Source organism: Cannabis sativa, chromosome 6, assembly GCF_029168945.1.
Source record: "Cannabis sativa cultivar Pink pepper isolate KNU-18-1 chromosome 6, ASM2916894v1, whole genome shotgun sequence".
NCBI lineage: Eukaryota > Viridiplantae > Streptophyta > Magnoliopsida > Rosales > Cannabaceae > Cannabis > Cannabis sativa.
The window spans coordinates 70,428,962-70,437,136 of record NC_083606.1 but is presented as its reverse complement, the minus strand read 5'-3'; the positions used below and the strand labels follow the sequence as shown (position 1 = coordinate 70,437,136).

The 8,175-nt window shown below is 29.8% G+C and overlaps 1 long non-coding RNA gene across 1 annotated transcript; it reads left to right on the top strand.

Annotated features, from left to right (window-relative positions):
- LOC115694750 (uncharacterized) lies at positions 1–2,186 on the top strand. The gene is made up of 2 exons (XR_009688659.1): positions 1–1,078; positions 1,182–2,186. It is a non-coding gene; the product is annotated as an uncharacterized LOC115694750 (long non-coding RNA).
- The last annotated feature ends 5,989 nt before the right edge of the window (positions 2,187–8,175 follow it).

Below are 8,175 nucleotides of genomic sequence, written 5' to 3'. Positions count from 1 at the left end.
TCTAACCCATTATAGATATATTGACAATGATAGCTAGTAGTTTTGCATTTTAATTAATAATTGTGATTATGAAATTATGCTTATAATCGTTAGTGTACTTTAGATGAACTGTTCATCAATCGCTAGAAAATGAAGAATTTTATCAAGTATAGAATAAAGAGATAACTCTAGAAGAAAAAGTCATCTCTGCCTTGAAGTCAAAGGATCTGGAAGTGAAGTTTACAGGGTTTTTGTTTATTTTTCTAGGTCTTTATTTTATTTTCTGTTTGTGTTAATTTTTGATATTTTTTTACTCTGTTTTCATAAATTTCTAAAAATAATGTACAATGTATAATTTATAACTTTCCGTATAATTAAAGATATTTACAAAATATTAGATTTTTTTGTGATATATTTTAAAATATCTTTCTTAATATATGGAAGTATTATACGTACGTAGTAGACCAATTTCTCATAATATATATTCTAATTTTTTGAACGATTTCGTATAAATATCTCTTTTCCTAATAATCCTATATAACCTAATTATAAATAACAGTAATTAACAGTAATGGCTGGAAAAAAAGAATAACAAATTTTTGTGTGACGAAGTTTCAATATTTCATATCCCTTTTCAACATTGATGAGATGAGAAAAGGGTTAGGAAATTTTGAAACTTGGTAACAAAAATTAATTGGAGACCTCTACAACCGGACTTCGGAAAAGGCGAACTCGTACTCAAGCTCAAAGCAACAAGGTACGTACTCTGTTTATTTGATGACAAGGTCAGGCCTGGTTTGAAAGCTCAATCTTAAAGTTCTCGATTTGGATGGCAAACAAGGCCATCGGGAGTACTGGCTGGTAATTAATAATAAAATCATGCACCAAAATATTCAATTCAATTGTTTATTTTATGTGATTCAAAATTGCTTATATATATATATATATATATATAGATGTTTTGTTTTTATTTTCTTGGGCAATTAAAGCACCCTCATCTTGTAAACTTGATCGGTTATTGTTGCGAAGATGAACATATATAGGCTTATTGTCTATGAATTCATGCCTCGGAGAAGCTTAGAGAACCATATTTTCAAAGGTGAAATATCTTTTCCCTTTTTCTCTTTCGTATTTTTATTTACCTTTTTTTTTATATATAATTTTCTAACACATATATACGTACCTATTATTTATATTTATAGGTTATTCTGGAACCTTACCGTGGTTAACGAGAATAAAAATTGCAATTGGCTCATCAGTGTTTGAGCCACAACCCCAAATCTCGACCCACAATGAGTAGTGTGGTCAAATCGTTGGAGCCACTTTTGGGCTTGACTCGTGACATTTCAGTACCTTTTGTTTATGTTGTTCGTTCCCACTGAATTAGGAAGAGAGGAAAAAGTTGATCATGATGATGAAGATGTGGTACTTATGAGTAGTAGAAGTAATAATAATAATGGAGATAATAATACATAGTTACCAAAGAGAGGAAAAGAGCAGAGTCGACGTCGTTATTGTTACAAGTGTTCTGTTTTTATCTTTCCCAAAGTCTGTTATTGGTTACTTATCAGATATTTTCTGTTTCTTGTTTTGTTAGTTTTCTCCTGGTTTTTAGGTTGTAAAACTTTGTTATATAAATATCAGAACACTTGATCAGTTTTAATTGATCAACCATTTCATTTCATTACAGTCCTGTTAGTGTTTCCTAAACTAACTGTTCAAGAACATTTTCAAAGCTGATGACTATTGCCCAAGCTTGAAACTGGAAGAGAGTGATTTTGTGATGCCAAGAAGAATTTCCTATTATGGAGATTAATTGCCAATGACCCACTTCTCATCAAGGCCAAAATTCATGAATGGAGTGATGGTGAGGAATTTCAGAAGGTTCTCCTCAAACTTATTAACACTATTTCTACTGGTGATCATGAGATCGAGTCTGTTTTCACTGCACCTCCCTCTAACTCAAAATATTAGACCAGTACCATTTGGATTAGTGTTATAATTAGAATATTTATACCATGATTATTGAATTGATCATCCCTCTTCCCTTTTCAATTTAGTTTTTCTATTCATATGTATTTGGAGTCATGCATGGTTTATTTTGGTCTACAACTGCATAAAACTTTTGACTTATTTTTTTAGGATTAATTATAAAGCACTATTTTTTGTAAACTTTTTACATTTTTATATTTAAAGATTATTTTTTACATATTTACGAAATTTTATTGAGACACAAAAATAACAAGAAAATTACATATAAGTAATAGGAAAATTGCATCCAAACAACATCATAACAACAATAAAAAATCACATACAGACAACAAAAATTAACAACTAATTAATGAGAGTATAACATATAAAAACCGTAAATAAAATCATATAAATCGTAAAAATATTTAAAATTTCGTACAACCGTATTTTAATAATTTTTTTGTTATTTTTATGTATTTGTGAAATAATCCTTATTTTTATAGTAAAATTATCTTATATACCACTTTTCATTTTTTTTTTTATTTTTATGATTTTTTTTTAATTTTTTTTTCATTTTTATGTTTTGAATTGCTCCGTTGGTTGCAATATGGATTGTTGTGTGGGTTGCGATCATGTGGATTGTGGTTTGAATTGGGTTGCAATTTAAGTTGCTCTGTTGGTTGCTCCGTGGTTTGCACTATATATTTCGTAAAAATACAAAAAAAAAAATATATACTTTAAAGTGTATAAATAAAAAAAAAAAACTTTTTTATATTTACTATTTTGCACATGGCCATTAACCGTGCAAGAGCGAGACATGCATTCTCAAGTGAGCATTAGCAAGGGTGTGTGTGTTATCACCGATTTGTATTAAAGGAATAGTGGTTCAATGCTACGGCAACCAAAATATCATCAAACTTTGTGGTAATTACACTAAGATAAAATTCAAGTCGAAAGACATTTTATCTAATGCACCTAAGCAAGACTTCTTAAAAGTGTGTATTTAGTCAATCAAAGTGGGGGAATGTTATATTTTGATATAATATTTTGATTGATTAAATAAATGTTACAAGTGTGTCACACATTTTAATCTAGTGGGGGATTGTTATATTATTTTTAATATAATAATATGTAGATTAAAATGTGGTAATATATAATATTATGTGAATAATTTATAGTAAGTGTATGGTCAGGGCCGGCCCTGAAACAAAGTGGGCCATAGGAGAAAAAAAAAATTTGGGCCCTTATGTTAGAAAAAATGTGGTATTTTTCAAAATCGGTAAAAAAAATGTATAATTTTAAAAGAAGAAAAAAAAAATTTGGGCCCCTGGGCTGGGTGGGCCCTAGGCACAGGCCTAGCCCGCCTATGCCCAGGGCCGGGCCTGTGTATGGTAAATAAATGTGTAACCTATAATTTAACTTACATTTTTGTAACCTACATAGTAACTTGGAGAGGAGTTACAATTTGTTGTCATTTGTAACTCTTGTGTTGATCACGCATTATTAGTGTAATAAAAGGGTTGTTACACAATTTGGTTTAAGGATTTCAAAATTATGATGATATAGTTGTTACAAAATGTAATACTCATTTATGGGAGAGAAATGAGGTGGTATTTTGAATCCTAAGAGTGATCATCTAAACACTATATAAAGGAGTCTAATGTGCTCATTGAGATGAAGTTTTCTATCAAAAAAAATATATATACTTTAAAGTGTATAAATAAATAATTTTTTTTATATTTACTATTTTATTATTTTATTTTTAAAAAATAAAGTATCTATGTATCATACCCTTCTAACCCATTATAGATATATTGACAATTATAGCTAGTAGTTTTGCATTTTAATTAATAATTGTGATTATGAAATTATGATTATAATCGTTGGTGTACTTTAGATGAACTGTTCATCAGTCGCTAGAAAATGAAGAATTTTATCAAGTATAGAATAAAGAGATAACTCTAGAAGAAGAAGTCATCTCTGCCTTGAAGTCAAAGAATCTGGAAGTGAAGTCATCTCTATTTATAATTAAGTTTACAGGGTTTTTGTTTATTTTTCTAGGTCTTTATTTTATTTTCTGTTTGTGTTAATTTTTGATATTTTTTTACTCTATTTTCATAAATTTCTAAAAATAATGTACAATGTATAATTTATAACTTTCCGTATAATTAAAGATATTTACAAAATATTAGATTTTTTTGTGATATATTTTAAAATATCTTTTTTAATATATGGAAGTATTATACGTAGTAGACCAATTTCTCATAATATATATTCTAATTTTTTGAATGATTTCGTATAAATATCTCTTTTCCTAATAATCCTATATAACCTAATTATAAATAACAGTAATTAACAGTAATGGCTGGAATAACACATTTTTGTGTGACGAAGTTTCAATATTTCATATCCTTTTTCAACATTGATGAGATGAGAAAAGGGATATGAAATATTGAAACTTGGTAACAAAAATGAATTGGAGACCTCTACAACCGGACTTCGGAAAAGGCGAACTCGTACTCAAGCTCAAAGCAACAAGGTACGTACTCTGTTTATTTGATGACAAGGTCAGGCCTGGTTTGAAAGCTCAATCTTAAAGTTCTCGATTTGGATGGCAAACAAGGCCATCGGGAGTGGCTGGTAATTAATAATAAAATCATGCACCAAAATATTCAATTCAATTGTTTATTTTATGTGATTCAAAATTGCTTATATATATATATATATATATATAGATGTTTTGTTTTTATTTTCTTGGGCAATTAAAGCACCCTCATCTTGTAAACTTGATCGGTTATTGTTGCGAAGATGAACATATATAGGCTTATTGTCTATGAATTCATGCCTCGGAGAAGCTTAGAGAACCATATTTTCAAAGGTGAAATATCTTTTCCCTTTTTCTCTTTCGTATTTTTATTTACCTTTTTTTTTATATATAATTTTCTAACACATATATACGTACCTATTATTTATATTTATAGGTTATTCTGGAACCTTACCGTGGTTAACGAGAATAAAAATTGCAATTGGCTCATCAGTGTTTGAGCCACAACCCCAAATCTCGACCCACAATGAGTAGTGTGGTCAAATCGTTGGAGCCACTTTCGGGATTGACTCGTGACCTTTCAGTACCTTTTGTTTATGTTGTTCCCACTGAATTAGGAAGAGAGGAAAAAGTTGATCATGATGATGAAGATGTGGTACTTATGAGTAGTAGAAGTAATAATAATAATGGAGATAATAATACATAGTTACCAAAGAGAGGAAAAGAGCAGAGTCGACGTCGTTATTGTTACAAGTGTTCTGTTTTTATCTTTCCCAAAGTCTGTTATTGGTTCTAATGCTTCATCTCAAGGTGTTGTTGATCAGTACTGTGTCTTAACTTTTACACTCCTTTTATTATTGCTCCTTTTATGTTGGTGATGAAGCTGATGACTATTGCCCAAGCTTGAAGCTGGAAGAGAGTGATTTTGTGATGCCAAGAAAGAATTTCCCATTATGGAGATTAATTGCCAATGACCCATTTCTCATCAAGGCCAAAATTCATGAATGGAGTGATGGTGAGGAATTTCAGAAGGTTCTGCTCAAACTTATTAACACTATTACTAGTGGTGATGAGATCGAATCTGTTTTCACTGCAACTGGCTTTAAGTCAATATACCAAGCAATATGATTAAATTTATGTTTAGGCGGAAGACTATGTGATAATATTAGCTAGACCAATACCATGCAGGTGTATTAGCTCGTGTTATAATTAGAATATCTATAAGATTATTATTGAATTGACCATGGGAACTAATAATAATTAATGTCATTTCCCACAGGCCAAACACTATGCCACATTGATCACCAAATATTAGACCAGTACAACTTGGATTAGTGTTATAATTAGAATATTTATACCATGATTATTGGATTTGGAGTCATGCATGGTCTATTTTGGGCTACAAGTGCATAAAACTTTTGACTTATTTTTTTAAGATTAATTACATAAAGTATTATTTTTTGTAAATTTTTTACATTTTTATGTTTAAAGATTATTTTTTACATTTTTACGATTTTTTATTGAGACTCAAAAATAACAAGAAAACTACATGAAAGTAATAGGAAAATTGCATCCAAACAACATCATAACAACAATAAAAAATAACATACAGATAACAAAAAATTAACAACTAATTAACAAGAGTACCATATAAAAACCGTAAATAAAATCATATAAATCGTAAAAATATTTAAAATTTCGTACAACCGTATTTTAATAATTTTTTTTGTTATTATTATGTATTTGTGAAATAATCCTTATTTTTATAGTAAAATTATCTTATAAATCACTTTTCATTTTTTTTTATTTTTATGATTTCTTTTTTCATTTTTAGGTTTTGGATTGCTCCGTTAGTTGCAATATGGTTTGTTGTGTGGGTTGCGATGTGGATTGTGGTTTGAATTGGGTTGCAATTTAAGTTACTCTGGTTGTTGCTCCGTGGTTTGCACCATATATTCCGTAAAAATACAAAAAAAAAATATATATATACTTTAAAGTCTATAAATAAATAAATTTTTTTCTTTTTTTATATTTACTATTTTATTATTTTATTTTTAAAAAATAAAGTATCTATGTATCATACCCTTCTAACCCATTATAGATATATTGACAATCATAGCTAGTAGTTTTGCACTTTAATTAATAATTGTGATTATGAAATTATGTTTATAATTGTTAGTGTACTTTAGATGAACTGTTCATCAGTCACTAGAAAATGAAGAATTTTATCAAGTATGGAATAAAGAGATAACTCTAAAAGAAGAAGTCATCTCTGCCTTGAAGTCAAAGGATCTGGAAGTAAAGTCATCTCTAGAAGATAGCTAGCTGTTTTTACAACTTCTCCCCAAAAAAGTCTCTCAATTGTGAAGCATGCTTCTGATCATCTCTATGAGTGTCCTATTCATCCTCTCTGCCAATACATTAATTTGTTGTGAATTCTTGAAAACTATCTTATACCTATTTATGCCTCCTTTCCTACAAAACTCACTCAAATAATTAGAACAAAACTCAAGACCATTATTAGTCTTGAGTTTATTCATAGTTTTACTAGTTTGATTCTCAACTAGTTTTCTCCAAGTAACAAAAGTATTAAAAGCATGATGAGATGAGATGAGAACTTATATAAAACTAATATTTACGTGGCTCGCCACGTAACTCTCATCTAGTATATATATATATATATATATATAAACCCTTTTCAACATTGATGAGATGAGAAGTGTTACGAAATTCTGAAACTTGGTGACCAAAATTGGAGACCTCTACAACCCAACTTCCGAAAAGGCCAACTCGTACTCAAGCTCAAAGTCAAGTCCGAACTCCACAACAACAAGGTACGTACTTTTGATTTGAATATAGAAGCCATACTCTGTGTTTTGTTACTAGATCTGTTTCAATATTAATGGTTTAAATGGGAATAATTAATTAATTGATCTCATCTAATTTATTATGCTTTCTTTTCTAGTGGTTGGTTGGGAATTATCACTTCAAAGAATCATGTTGAGGTTGCAATAATATACAGAGATGGAGTCGATCTGTCTGTCATGCATTCACTGGAAGAAATTATATATCCAGCCACTTGTCAAATTATTACTGCTACTATTTTCTTTATTCTTAGCTTGTTTAATTCTACGCCCTTCACTTCCTTATTCCTTCTAATCTTTCCACCACACATACTTATCTGATATGATATATATTCCTTTTACAGTCCTGATCTCAATCTCTTTTAGGTTCTAATGCTTCATCTCAAGGTGTTGTTGATCAGTACTGTGTCTTAACTTTTACACTCCTTTTATTATTGCTCCTTTCATGTTGGTGATGAAGCTGATGACTATTGCCCAAGCTTGAAGCTGGAAGAGAGTGATTTTGTGATGCCAAGAAAGAATTTCCTATTATGGAGATTAATTGCCAATGACCCACTTCTCATCAAGGCCAAAATTCATGAATGGAGTGATGGTGAGGAATTTCAGAAGGTTCTCCTCAAACTTATTAACACTATTTCTACTGGTGATCATGAGATCGAGTCTGTTTTCACTGCACCTCCCTCTAACTCAAAATATTAGACCAGTACCATTTGGATTAGTGTTATAATTAGAATATTTATACCATGATTATTGAATTGATCATCCCTCTTCCCTTTTCAATTTAGTTTTTCTATTCATATGTATTTGGAGTCATGC